Source organism: Nicotiana attenuata, unplaced genomic scaffold (assembly GCF_001879085.1).
Source record: "Nicotiana attenuata strain UT unplaced genomic scaffold, NIATTr2, whole genome shotgun sequence".
Lineage (NCBI taxonomy): Eukaryota > Viridiplantae > Streptophyta > Magnoliopsida > Solanales > Solanaceae > Nicotiana > Nicotiana attenuata.
In genome coordinates this window covers 78,666-94,346 of record NW_017673879.1, presented here as the reverse complement: position 1 = coordinate 94,346, position 15,681 = coordinate 78,666, and the positions used below count along the sequence as shown (strand labels likewise).

Sequence of the window (15,681 nt, the reverse complement as noted above, 5' to 3'; positions counted from 1 at the left end):
GGATTCAGGGGAATAGGAGATTGTAAAGAGCCTGTTGCTTAGGCAAAAGCAGACTTTGGGCATGCCCCGCAATGGGGAATGCTGGCACACCTATAAGCCTGCCACAACACATACTGTTAAAGGCTAGGATCCCCAGGGGATCAAGTTCAATTCATGGACAATAACTTGCATATTGCCATGCCTCAAGCCATATCTTAAACACATAGGGGGCAGGGGTTTGGGATTCATAATAAAACAGGCAAAAAGAAATCAATAAGCTAGAATGCATGTTGAACTATTCATAAGCAGTAAACAGGGATACAAAAAGCAGTAAATAAACACATTGTTGTGGTGCTGGAACTTAAATCAGGACATACCAGTTTCAAAGAAACAAATAGAGAGAAAGCAAGCAACAGGTCTTGTAACAGGCCACAGTGTAAGCAAACAAAAGAGAATACTTTTTGAGTACAATTGTAAGTTCAGAAAGACTGTGTGTGATTGTGTGTCAATGAAGGGGTCGTGTATTTATAGTGAGAAGAACAGGCAGAAACAAGGTAAGAAAACAATTAAGGAACTGAATATCAATTAAAAATCAATCAATACAAGACTTCCTTTAATTAAGGAATTCAGATTCAAACGGTAAAACTACTTAAGGAAAGAAATCAAATAAAAATCTTGTGCAAAGTAGTCAATTAGGGGTAAATACATAGGGGTTTTAATTAAGGGAAGAATTTTGAAATACACGGTTAAAACAGATAAGGTAAGGATCCATCAGTATTCAGTAAATCAAGGGGTCAGAGGTTTGAGATTACTGGCTCATGAATAGGCTAAGGAAAGTTTTTGACTCAAATCGAGTAACAGGGGAAATCAGCAAACAAGGAAAGAAATCAATCAAACTTACACAAGGAAGTCTGACTCCAATCAAAAATTGAAAGCCATTTTTAGAGGGAAGTTCAGCACGTGGAGCCATTATCAGTGATGATCGACTCTGGGATACCGAATCGACAAACAATACGGTCGCGGACGAAGTCTGCCGGGACCTTCTTAGTCACTGCCCTGTAGGATGCTGCTTCGACCCACTTGGTGAAATAATCGATGGCTACTAGGATGAACCTGTGTCCGTTTGAAGCAATGGGCTCAATTGGACCAATAACGTCCATTCCCCATGCGGCAAAAGGCCAAGGCAAGCTTGTTGCATTGAGCTCATTTGGCGGCACCTTTATCATATCGGCATGAATCTGACAGCGATGGCATTTTCGGACGTACTGGATGCAATCTGTCTCCATAGTCATCCAAATGTAACCAGCTCGGAGTATCTTCTTGGCTAAGACAAAACCGTTCATATGTGGACCGCAGGTCCCAGCGTGAATCTCCTCTAGTAGTCTGGATGCTTCCTTTGCGTCTACACACCTTAATAATCCCAAATCAGGAGTCCTCCTGTACAGGATTCCTCCGCTGTGAAAGAAATTGTAGACAATCTCCGCAGCGTGCGCTTCTGGGTATGATTGGCAAGCTCCAAGTAATCTCCTTTCGCTAAATATTCCTTGATATCATGAAACCAAGGCCTTCCGTCTGCTTCCTCTTCAACATGGGCACAGTAAGCTGGCTCATCATGGATCTTTACTGGAATGGGATCAATGAAGTTTTTGTCGGGATGTTGTATCATGGATGAAGCAGCTTCCCAGCAGGAACCCCAAATGCACACTTTTCGGGATTTAGTTTCAGGTTGTATCTCCGCAATGTGTTGAAGAACTTCCTCAAATCTTCCATGTGAGCAGTGGCCTTCTTGGACTTGATGATAACATCATATACGTCGACCTCGATCTCTTGGTGTATCATATCATGGAAAATGGTAGTCATGGCCCTCATATAGGTGGCCCCTACATTCTTTAGACCGAACGGCATTATTTTGTAACAATACATTCCCCACGGTGTAATGAAAGCCGTTTTCTCAGCGTCTTCCACATCTATCCAGATCCGGTGGTAACTGGCGAAACAATCCACGAATGACTGCAGCTCATGCTTGGCGCAATTGTCAATCAGGATGTGTATATTTGGCAAGGGGAAGTCGTCTTTCGGACTGGCCCGGTTGAGATCCCGGTAGTCGACACAAACTCTAACCTTCCCGTCCTTCTTTGGTACTGGCACGATGTTGGCTATCCATGTTGGGTATTCAACTACCCTGAGAACCTTAGCTTTGACTTGCTTAGTGACTTCTTCCTTGATTTTCAAACTCATATCAGGCTTGAACTTCCTGAGCTTTTGTTTTACCGGCGGACATGTCGGATCAGTTGGTAGTTTGTGAGCTACAATAGACGTACTTAGAACAGTCATGTCATCATACGACTAGGAGAATATGTCCTCATATTCCTTTAGAAATTCTGTGTATGGTTTCTTTTCTGATGGCGATAGGTAAATGTTGATTCTTGTTTCCTTGATGTTTTCTGCGTCTCCCAGGTAAACAATCTTGGTCTCGTCAAGGTTGGACTTGGGTCTGTTCTCAAAGTTCTCAACTTCTTTAAAAATCTCATCAGGTAATTCATCTTCTTCTGAATCAATGTCTGTTTGTCGCGTTGTCTCATTACATGTCACAGTCATTGGTTCATCAAGATAAGTAATAGTAATGCTGTATTGGTAAAGTAAGGAGGTAAACGATAGAAATAAATATTAATTCATTGGAAAAAAATCAAACATGCTTTGATAATTTGAATAATTGTTTTGAATATTGAAGATCTTATTGCGGGAATTTGAAAAATGCGAAAAGAAAATCATTTAATGAATAAAACAGCGAATAGTGCTTGTTTTAGCCTTGCTACCCCGAGGCTCGTCGGGCTCTGGCTGTCCTGATGGTCCAGTTGTTGAGGTATGCCCCTCTGCTTAAGATGATCATGCTAGAGTGCACGAACTAACCTTTGGGGAGGGGAATAACAAAATAAAATAAAACAAAAAGGTAACCAAGTTAGTTGGGATCATGAAAAGTATTGCAATATTTAAACACATAGTGCAGGAATGTAAAACGTGTCCTAATTTGGGAACCTCTTTGTGCCCGAGGTAGGCCTAGCGACAAATTGATTTGGAGAACTTGGAATGCTAAATGCTTCATTTTATTGACGAAAAAAAATAGACGAATCTCAAAATGACACTAAATAAGCAGGAAATAAAATCACTAATGGCCATTGGCCTTATTACATTTCGTAAAGCGAAAAAGATAAACTCCTATCTATTTGGTCCCAGAAGGACCTTCCCCAGGTTGAATGCTCTCGTTGATCAAATCCTCCAGCTCGCGTAGGTTCACTAGTAAAAATGCCTTTGCTAGGTGTTCTCCTTCGTTTCCCTCAGAGTTCTGGCAGTCGGTGACTCTCTTCCTCACTTTTCCTTCCAATTCCAGCAGTCTGTATTCCAGATATTCTAACTTTTCGCTAGCTTTAGCGGCCCTCTCTTTCCACTCATTGATTTGGTCATTTGATGGAAGACTCCTCCACCAGTCTAGCAAGAGTGGGGGCGTGCTAATCATACCGAAACTGGGACCTCGTGCCTCATTTTCTGTAAAACAAAAGGGTTAGAGCCTACCCCCACCAGACTCGACTATTTAACATCAACAATTAGCATGAAGCATTTAGTTCTCCAAATAAATGCACAGAACGTGATGACGATCGTTTTGGGTTTAGGTAAACCCAGTGGTCTTTGGACAAGGCTATCTTAAAGGATCATTATGCGGACAACATAACTAATCTGGCTAGGTTTGACCATGATGCATGTACAATTTAAATGGAGTAAGGTTTCTATGGGGTTTTAGACTGGTACCTTTGAGCAGAAAACTCAAGGGGGAAGGCTCGAAACTGTCGACGGCACCGCTGGTCGACTAGTTTTACCGCAAATATGCCTTTCCAAATTTAGGGGGTAATGATATAGGAAGAGCACAACAACTCATTATAAGCGTTGCTATGGTATTTGTTTTGGCACGAGTGGAGTATGATGTTGAGCATGATTATGCAATGAATAAAAGCATGTTGACATGTATTTGCATGTTAAGAAAGCAGTAAATACAACAGTTTCATAATTTAAGGCAATTTAAGGCAGTAATAAAGGAAAGAAACAAAAAAGACAAGTCAGTTTTGCAATGGGAAAATGGAATTGAATGCTTAAAGGAATTAAACAAGTAATTGCACATAAAGAGATATAAATTCACAATAACAGTTTAAAATGGTAAAAAGCCTAAAATCCCCAACAGAGTCGCCAAGCTGTCGCGCCCCGTTTTTCTTACGAAATCAGGTTTATGACATTTGGAGGGACAACTCGTTCCTTTTAGGAACTGGGTTTTGCATTTGAAGAGTCGTCACCTAATGATTAAGGTGCATTTGGACACCGATAGAGATTCAACTCTAAGCTTGTTTGAATAACCAGAGATTGGGTAAGGGCTTTGAAATTATCCCAAGGGAAAGTGTTAGGCACCCCTCAGGATCCACTAGTGTGGTTCCCGGCCAGAGAGTTATTGTGAATTTGAGGTGCAATTAACATATAAGCAGATAAGGCTCAAATAAGAGGGGATTTCAATACACAATGATTTGGGAAATAAACAAAGTTTGAAAGAGCAATTAAAAGAGCAGATTTTTAAACAGGCATTGCAATGCCTTTAAAGGAAAAAAAAAAGGGAAATAAGGGAAGGGGGTCCTAGGTTTATATTTAATATGGATCACATCAATGCAATACCCGATAATCACTCCTCAATAGAGGGTCTACACGTGGTATTAACGCACCGGTCATCATATCCATATCTACCCTTCCCACCCCCTTAAGGTATTAAAGCACAGATTGGTCTCGATTACTTATTGCATGCAATTACCCGTCCCATTCTTATCAGCCCCAGAGGCACTTAGGACTACTAATCCTAAAGGGAGGGATATTATGCTTATTTGAAGTTTCAAAGGTAAAAATTCTAAGGCGACATACAAAACATATAAAGACTGCACATTAAAGGGGAAACAGATAAGCATATAAGGCTCAAGTATACCTCCTCAAACAAAAGCACATAAATAGCATGACTTGCACATACTTTTTAGGTCTGATTTAAAGCACATAAAGACGAGGGAAGTTAATTGTTGAGGCAGCTTAGTTTATTACATAACTCAGATAAGAAGTCTGAATCAGGCCTGCCTGCTGGTTGTAGCAATAAACGAAGCAGAATTAGTTTTACAATTATTATCCTAAGGCTTGCCTGAGTGTTTAGACGGAGTCCTATAGGCATGATGTCTATTCAGTTCATAAGGGGATGAGACAGTAAAAACTCGAAATAAATTGTTTGAAATCCTATAGGCATGCTTGCTAAACCTTGTTAAGTAAGGGGATTAGATTATTAAAAGAAGTTCAGAAGGGACAGAATTAAATTAGACTAGTTACAGGTTCTGCAGGTGATGGTATCTACTATTACTGATTTTTAATCCCTATGAATAGGATATTTAATATTGAATGAAAATGAAATGAGTCAGATTTCATTTAAGAATCCATGCAGGCATGATTTTCTATATGTTACTGATTTCAAAATTACGAATGTGATACTTATTTAACCGTTTAGAACCTAAAGCATGATATCTAAGTGGCATGCAGAATTCAAATACGACCTGTAGACAAGTTATCTAGGTGTGAAACTGAACAAACATGATTTAGTATAATCCTAGAGACATGATTTCTAATGTAGTTTGAAAGTGCAGAATTAAAGAAGTCCTATAGACATGATTTCTAATGCAGTTTGAAAGTGCAGAATTAAAGAAGTCCTTTAGACATTATTTCTAATGCAGTTTGAAAGTGCATAATTAAAAGAAGTCCTATAGGCATGTTTTCTAATGCAGTTTGAAAGTGCAGAATTAAAAGAAGTCCTATAGGCATGTTTTCTACCCTTACATGCATAATTACCCAACCCTTTTTCACTAGCCAGCCCCAAATGTTCATTACAAATTATTACAAACCAGGAATAATAAATTACATCAGAAAAGTACAAAGAAAATTACAACCAGAGGAAGACTGATTCTTGACTTCCTCTCTGAGTTATGAGATAAACCAACTCAAAGACTACTGATCCAAAGCCTTTCTCAGACTAGAGTGTGTCAGAGTTCCCTAAGGGCCTCAATAGGACCCCGGGCAGTCTCATACCCAAGTTTCATAACTAGAATAGGGAGAAGTGCAGTGTGGAAGTGTCAACCCTCATGCGTCCAAGTTCAGAGGGAGCTCATGGGTCCCAAGGCAAGGCTCACACGAGGGGGGCAGAACTTAAGTTCTAAGAAGAGGGTGAAAGTGCAGGAATAAAATTTTAAGGATTGAGGGAATAAAGGAGAGGGAAAGGGATTGGGGGACAGCCATAAACACTTCAAAGAATTGATAATTTCATACCAAGGGGGCAGGGGATTGGGGATCCATTGCAAGGAGTCTGTACACTTAAGCATGGGTTAACTTTGGGCATAGACAGCAATAGGAAGTGATGTCATGCCTGTAAATCAACCAGAACATATAACAGATAGGGGAGCATGGAGGTTGTGATCCCAAAAGGATCAAGTTTGGGTCTTGTTCAGCAATATTCGATGTTGTCATGCCCCAAACAAGCCATAAGTATCAAACACATTGGGGTAGGGATTATACTGCACTGATTCAGAACAAGGGAAAAGAAATTACACCATGCTAAATAAAGATATTGAAATAGATACAAGCAACAGGCAGAATAGATTGCAAAAAACAATAAGTAACCAAGTTGTTGTTGATACTGAAAACTTAATTAGAACATACCAGTTTAAAGAAGCAAAATGTAGTAAAGAAAAGCTGCAGGACTTTGAAATATAGCTTTGGGCTTTCAAACAGGTCACAGTGCAAGTAGTAAAGCAAGAGAGTGTTTGAGTGTAATGTGAGTTCAGAACTAAAAGTATTCGTGTGTTTGTGTTAATGAGAGAGCAAGGTACTTATAGTTTGAAAACAGGTAGAAAATAAGGCAAGAATCATAGTTTAGCAGTAATTATGGAACTATGTGCTAATTGAAATCAAATCAGTATAAGTACTTCCTTTAATTAAGGATTTAAATTTAAACGGTAACATGCAAGTACTAAGTAAGGAAAGAAATCACACAAGGCTGAATATAACAAATAAGGAAATATTTTCAGCATAGTACAAGTACACAATATGTAATAGAGACTAGGTTCATCAGATTCTAAACAAGGAAAGGTCGGTAAGAATCAAATTTCAATTTAACCAAGGTAAGGGAATTAATCAAATTGAGTAGAAAAGTAGGGATAGAAGGTTCACAGAAAAGTGTTCAAATTAGACCAAGAAACAGGGAAATCGGTAAGGCGAAACAAGGAAAGAATCAATTACTTAACATACGAGTGCAATCAGAATTTCACAAGGGATGGTTTGAAATCAGTCCAAAATTGAAGGTCATTTAAGACGGGAATTCAGCATATAAATAGAGTGCATAAACATTAGGCATGCGAGGCCAAACTATGGCAAAGAGAAGCAGCATGCAATAACAATCACATAGTTAGTAGACAGTGAACTATCGAAACATGGTAGTCATATAGGTCAACTTCATTAACTTAGTAATAGAGAAAAGAGAGAGTATCAGAAGCATGCAAAGGGTCAAGTAAAAAGGCCCTTCTGAAAAAAGTATAGTCGAGTTTCAGTGATAGCAGGAAATCAAAATCACATAAAGAAATAAATGCTGAAACAAAAAGGTTTCAAATCCAGTCGAGCAACTTCAAGCAGATGAGTTGCACAAGCAGCTTCAGAAGCTCGAATAGGCCCCAAAGAAATTAGGGTTTTTGAAACCAATCGAACTCAAAGATGACGAATAAGTAAATCGCACAACAAATAGTCTCGGAAACTCGAACGAACCCAAACGAACCCAAACTTAGAGTTTTTTTAACACCAATCGAGTCTAAGGATGAAAAACAGATAATTCAAACAAATATTAACAAAAAAAGATTCAGAAACCTCAAAAGAAATTAAGGCTTTTAACATGCAAAATCCAGTGGAAGAACAACATAAGGAAAACACAGTAGAACATGTCAAAAAAATCAGGGAAAGCTTCGAGACAACTTAGCAAAAAAACCCTAATCGAAAAAGGTAAGGGGTTTTAAAAGAAACTTTGAGAAAAACGTTTAGAAGTTTAGAGCAAACACAGATCTAAAATAGATCTAAAAGAAATCAGAAGAACCTTAAAGGTTAGGGTTTCAGAAGAACCCGTTTGGTGAGAAAGGCTTTGAAAAACCATCGATCTAAGCAGGAGAGTCAAGAATCAGACTCGAATAGCCATGGCTGGCCGGAGAAAGGTCAGAGACGACCGGAGAACAGTCATAAACTGAAAACGACCAAGGTCTGGACCAAACTTTTCCAGGATCTAGCCTTGAAACCTTGATAACCGGGCATGTAGAAGCTATAGGAGGTGGATACAGGCCTCCGATGGCCTTGGAAGCCATGGATTTGGGAGGTTTCAGGGTTGGAGTTGAGGGCGGCGGCTAGGGTTTGAGAGGGGTTTGAGATAGGATTGAGAGAGAAGGGGATTCAGAGGCGGCGGAGGGTATGAAATGGGGTTAGGGTTAGGGGTCGTTTGAATTAAAAAGGAAAGGGCCGATATTGGCCGTTGATCATTTAGATCAACGGCTAGGATTAGGTAGGGGATCCGGGTTGGGTTATGAAGATGGGTTTGGGTCGGATTAATTTGGAATTGGGTCGGGGTAATTGGGCCTCATATTGGGTTTAATTGGAGTGCCAAATCAAGCTAAAATTGAAATAAAAATGGGCTAACATTTAAATAGCCACTTTTCCCTATTTGATTTATAAAAAATAGTAAAATAATTTCTGAAAATAAATTAAAGGTACTAAAATGACTAATAGTACATAATTATCAAATTAAAAATACTGGACTTAATTTTTTATAGATATAAATGTAATTAAATCTAAAAGAGGCCAATATTGCAATTATATGCAATTTGGCTTTAAAAATACTAAATAAATTTGTAAAAATATGTAAAAATTATCTTAGCTAATGTTTAATATAAATATGAAAATCCAATAAATGAATCACCAAAAGGATAACTTTGGGAATAATTATTGGGTTTTTTCTGGATAAAATGGGGCAATAAATTGATTTAAAAATCCTTAAAAATTAAGAAAAAATAGTAAAACATTTGGGCATACTTATATATGCATGCTCATGCTATTTTGAAAGTAGTTTGCTTGTTTAGAAATATATAGGGAAAAATTGTGTATCAACAACGGGCTGGAGTTTTTCCCGTTCAGCCCGTCCCAGCCCGCCCGTTAAACACCCATAGTGAAAACTTTGGAGCTACAAGAAATTAGACTATTTGTGGCAACAAAAATCGTTGCAAAAGGCCATACAGTCGCCACTAATTATCTCTAGCTTTTGGGTAGGGTCGGATCTTCTACCGGCGACCTAGTCTTTACCAATACCATTGCACTGTTAGGACAACTGTAGTCTCCACAATAGCCTTCGATGGTAGTGCAACATTCGTTGTCACTAATGCAAATTGTATTAAAAAGGGGGGACAGCACGATGCATTAAGCGGGGGCTATACGCGATCCGGAGAAGGGGCGGCAATATTTAATATACATTTATATTTCTATCAATTGCCTGGCAATATTAAAAGCATCTAATATTATTCAACAAATATCAAAAATATTTCTCAGCCGAATTTTAGATACTTTAGTTTCTAAAATCAATTGAATGTACAGTACATAATATTTTCATTGTGTGCGTTCGCATAGGCAGATGGTCAATTTCCCCCGAAAAGTAGAACAGGATAAAATACATTAAATAAAAAGAAAGTCAAGACACAGCAAAATAATAATTCATCGGTATTAAAGAAAAGATCAATTGACACAGAGCCAAAAAATTTTCTAAGGGAAGTAAAAAATTTAAAAAGTAAATATACAAAAAATTAACGGGATTTAATACGTAGTATAAATACATAAAAGAAAATCCCGAGGAAAATGTCGATATTATTGAAATCATATTATTTTTGCTTGAGAAATCATATTGCAAAATAGGGAGAAGGACCAAAATTGTCTCTGAACTATACCAACGATACAACTTGGGGTTACTTGTATCCAAGGACGGGATGTATAGTAGCAGTTCAAGGTTCATCTGAACTTATAAGTTTCAATGTGAAGCATAAATTTGTGTAAAAATTCATTAAAATTTACAACAAATGGTAGATCTGAACCGTTAAANAAATACCTACCTAATTAATAAAATAAATAAATAGACCAAACTTTTGAGGTAATAAAATTATGAAATTACATTAATTTCTTTCCTCTAATTATTTTGCTTTCTATAAGATAAGAGTAGAGGAATGGAAAAAAGAAAAATGACAAATATGTTTCCTTTATTACTATGTCTTCAAAAGGTAGAGATTGTTATTATTCAAATTAAAAGGCTTATAAAAAAGTGCAAGTCTCAGCATATTTTTCCTATATATACCATCAAAACAGTAGTAATTGAGCAGAAGCAAAAGTATTTCATAATTCAGAAGTATTCTTATTAATTAGTTTCTCAACATGGTTTACTACTTAGTGAAGATCATATTCTTGGTATTTATTATCATGCCCAAAAATATTCATAGTTGCTCGATCAGTGGATTTAGTCGCGAGGTGCACGTTCTCAATAATCTTCCTTCTAATTCTCCTCAACTAAAATTTCATTGTGCATCTGGAGATGACGATCTCGGCTATCATTATCCAGCTATAGGAACAGATTTCAATTGGGAATTTTGTGGGGCTATTAATACTTTATTCTTTTGTCACTTTTGGTGGGGTGACAAAGATTCAAGTTTTGATGTATTTAACAATGTAGATACATGCGTTTGGGATGGAGAAGATTTTGTTCCATCAGATACTATGAAATGCTTATGGAAAGTGCAGGATGATGGTTTTTATTTGGGTTATTTTGATGAATATGCTAATGAAAATAGTTACAAGAAATATCGTGATTGGTGAATAGTAATTTTTTGTCTTTTGTAAAAGTGTATTTATTAGAAAAAAATGAATTACCAATAATATTGATTTGTTTTAGCAAACTTGTAATCGTTTTATAGAAAGATAAATTTATTTGTAGTATTTCCCCTTTGTTTACAAGTTACTGTAATCCCATTTTCATCTATTAGAAATCAAAAGGTTATATATGCAATGGTACAATTACTAATTAGTCACGAAATTAGAGAAGTTTCTAATTTTTTAATGCCCAATTTTGGCAAATACATCGCTATTAATTAATTTAATAGGTTGAGATATGACAGATAAGAGCATCTTATTGAATAAAGATCATAAGAAATGAATTATAGGAATATTCAGAATAAGATTCCAAATTATTCAATTATGTTTGACTATCAAGTATATATCATGTTAGTGACAGGGCAAGCACCCAATCTAAGTCACAGAATGCAGTAAAAGAATGCACATGTGATCTTTTCAGGAGAATGCCAAGTCCTGGTGCATTTTTGAGATATCACATTAATACTCATTTAACATGCTCACACCTAATTCGAACTTAGAAAGTGTTATGTTATTTCCCCACTTCTCGAATGATTGTCCTAACGGTAACTTCGGCTAACTCTGGACTTTAAATGGGTCTGGTCGAAATATGAACTTTCATGAATACTTGCATACTAAACTGAATGAATACATGATTACTGAACTACTGAAATATTGAACTGAATGACTACTGCATTGACTGAATACTGAGCTGACTGAATACTGAAGGACCTGGAGATTATAATATAAAGTCAGAACGAAAAGGTTAGTTGCCTTCAACATTTATCCAAAACACCTTCCAGCTAACAAAGCATAACACAAGCCGCACAAGGCATCATAATGCGCATAACATGAAATATATACGTGAATACTGATCTGTCATGGATATGTGAATATTGAACTAACATGGATATATGATTATTGAATTGGCATGAATATTTGAGTACTGAACTGACATCAATATCTGAGTACTAAGCTGGCATGAATATATGAGTACTGGATTGACTTGAGTATCTGAGTATTGAACTAACATGAGTATCTGAGTACTGAAAACTTGAATGTTATAACATGATAAGTGAAATAATGGCTGTATAGCTGCAAATTCTAATGACAACTCTAACTCATAAGCTAACTGAACGATGTTTCACAGGATCCTATACAACCCGATGTATCTAGGACTGAGCTTTCCTTGCTTCCCAAATGTTATAAAACCTTTTATAGGAGAAACTTTTAGAAACACCCAATCATCAACTTGAAACTCTTGGTATCTATGCCGCACATTCGAATAGGACTTTTGGGCAACTTTGAGCCGTCTTCAAACGCTCTTAAATCAACTTGGCTTTCTCCATAGCTTGATAGACCAACTCTGGTCCCAGCAAATCTGCTTCACCAACTTCGAACCTACCAATTAGGGATATACACCTTCATCCATAAAGAGCTTCATACGGTGCCATCTTGATACTAGAAAGGTAAGTGTTATCTTAAAATCAAGGACATATCCTCAAGTGTCTGAATAGTGCGCTCTACCTAGCCATATTTCGGAGGATGAAAAACTATGCTGAGATTTACTCTTATGCCTAATCTTTTCTGAAAGGTCTTCTAAAACTTCATTCTAAACTAAGCACCACAATCTAAAATGTGGGCAACAGTGTCCCATGCAATCAGATGATTTCCTGAATGTACAACTGTCAAGACCCAAAAATCAAACCGTCGTGATAACGCCTATCGTGGTACTAAGACACTTCTCAACCATTTCAACTTAATAAAGACTTTGAAAAATACGAAAGCAGTTTGTCACACCCCTTTTTTCACCACAACCCTTTTAAAATACTAAAAAGTTTTTTGAAGCTCAAAATTATTTTTCAAAATTGAGAATTAACAGAATTGTGTTTTAAAATATTATTCATAGTCGCCACCTGGCATTTGATTGCGGTGTGCTAGATCACCGTTTAAAAATATTTTTTTTTAAAACACGTTCAACTCTGAAACTGACTGCACTAGAAATTCGAGATAAAGGGAATTCATTTGACTCGGGGAGAAGATGTTAGGCATTCCCCGAGTCCCGTAACTAGTAAGGTTGCACAAATGATCAAGTTGGCTTTTGAGAATATTTTAATTACGGTAGTACACACAAAAAGGGAAAACAAACACAAAGGAGGTTCGAGGTTGTTCCCACCTAAATAAAAAAGAAAAGAGAAAAAAAATATATAAAAAATCCTATATTAACCTATACTATGCTTCCTCCACAATGCTCGTCATGGCCTCCAAAATATTAAAAGTTCTTCGGGGCATTCCCTGGATAAATTTAACTTAGGGAACGACCTCTCGCCTCAAAAACTAGTCGTCCTAGTATTGCCTAACCAAGTGTGATCGGCCTAAACATGCCGCTAACGAATAAGACAAAATGAATGAATAGAACAAAGTAAAAAAGAAAATTCTAAATCATGCCCAAAATCCTTCTGACTTGTTATTTTTATGTATTTCACAAAGCTCAATTCCTAAAGCATGTGAACAATTTAATCATTAATGAGCTCGATATTTTAACCCCCTACCGCCCAACATCACATAAACACCACTAGCAAAGGAGAACGAAATCCAAATCACACAAGGAAAAGAACATATGAAATGACCGTGAAGTAAAGACATGATGAATTAAAATATGCTTAGAGCCATCTAGATCTATATAACCCATCCCATTTTTCTTAGCCTTTCAAATGTATTAGTCCAACTTCCATAAAGAATTTAACTAGTCATAAAATGAGAAAAGCATGGATTCTTTGATGAAGTAAGAACCCTTTACAATGACTATTCAATTAGTGACCATGAAAATACCCTTCTTTATCATTACCAGATGCAAATTCCTTAAGACTAAAAGTTAAAGTTCATGACTAAATCAATCACACATATAATCTAGTTCAGAAAATTATCACTACGAAAAAAACCATACCTAACTCAAAAACTCAAACTCTTCAGATTTTAAAGATTAACCATTCAAACACATGAAATTTCTATCAAAAGGCTAGTATTCACAATCTTTCCCGAACCTTCGACTCAAGAATCCAACCATCAATTATCTCGCACATTCATAGCTTGGACACTAAGTTACTAAACAAACATGAGTCGACGTTCAAATTTCTGCAAGCAAGAACAGACCTACAGCTGCGAAATAGCATGGATTTGATTCATTTAAGCCTAAAGATATGCATATGCTGCCTCATATCAGTACGAATCAACCAACACTAACAGGAAAACTTTGCAAACATCAAAGGAACTAGTCGAACTCTTTTCAGCAGTAACGTGACATACTTTGGTAATCCATACAATCACAAATCAAATCCGACTTCAATCAAGCGTGTCTGAATCAAGCAGATTCGAGATTGTACGACATTTGAACACAAAAACAAAAAGAGAACAGATTCGCATACCACAGAGAATTCATCCACTCATCGTCAATCCAAATCCAACCAATTTGCTTCTATTAGAAGAAGAGCTTAACCATTTTAGAAATTCAAACCAATCCTAATTGCTTATCTTAGGCTCTCATCATACTTTAATAGCACCAAAGAATAAAATAAGAGAAAGAATCAGTAAAGGAACCTGAAATTAGCTTTCCGATTAATAAGATTTCAGCAACTACGGCAACTGAATCGAACAAAATTGAGCAATGAATAAATCTCGAGCATAATATTTGACAAAAACCTCCGAGCAGAAACAGCAAAAACCCAACCGGAAACCTCAAACGGTGAGCAACAATAGCGACGAACTCGATTCAATCGAACTCCATTTTTGCAATAGAAATCCGAAATTAAAAAAGTGAAGAAGCAGAGATGTTTTTGTACTTTCTTTTGTGTTTTCTGACTTGAAGAGGAAACAAAACTCAAATAAAGAACTAAACTCAAACTATTTCTTTTTTATTTTTGTATTTTTCGTTTTTTTTGGAATTTAAATAAAATGGAGAGGATGAAGATCAAAAAAATCAACCCCAAGAACCCTAGAATCCCTTTTATAAAACAATTTCACTCTCCAATTTTCTCTCTGATTTTCGTCCCCATTCCTTTCTATCCGAGATCTTGGATTATATAGCTGCTCTAGAAGCTTCTCTCCTTGCCCTCCAAGAAAATCGAAATTCCTCCTCTCCAAAAATCTCAAAATTCGTTTGTTAAAACAAGTAGAGGACAAATGGAGGGAGTAGATTGAGCCAAAACTCAATCCTACGCTCACCATTTATCCTACCTCGCCCTAAACGAATCGCGTAAGAGAGATGGGACATTCTCGTCAGAAATTGGTTATGGCTTGATGACGTGGAAGAGGGGGAGGGGAGGGGACCATGTGAGTTTACTCGCCGGGTTTGGGTGAATGAGAACGGCGGCAGAAGAGATGGGTGAGAGGGGGTGCGGCTGTGGAGTCTCTAAGGATTAGGGTTTGAGAATGGGTTAGGTTTATGTATTATGGTAAGAGAATCAATTATGTCCGTTGGATAAGTTTGAGTGAATGACTAAGATTTAAAATTGGAATTGGGTTGGGTTGGCGGATGGGTCAATGAGCGTGGGTTTCAGAAATGGGCTATCTGATTTGGGCTGCTAAGATCTAGGGTTGGGCTTAAATTTAGTGGATTCTTTAAGCCTAGTATCAATTGATTCAAAAATAAAAATGTCTTTCCCTTTTTTTAAATAA

General features: G+C 37.0%; 1 long non-coding RNA gene across 1 annotated transcript; it reads right to left on the bottom strand.

The window, feature by feature from the left end:
- Positions 1-11,323: 11,323 nt before the first annotated feature.
- On the bottom strand, positions 11,324-15,422 carry LOC109217529. The gene is made up of 2 exons (XR_002066652.1): positions 14,605-15,422; positions 11,324-11,739 (listed from the first exon to the last, which is right to left on the bottom strand). It is a non-coding gene; the product is annotated as an uncharacterized LOC109217529 (long non-coding RNA).
- Positions 15,423-15,681: the final 259 nt, after the last annotated feature.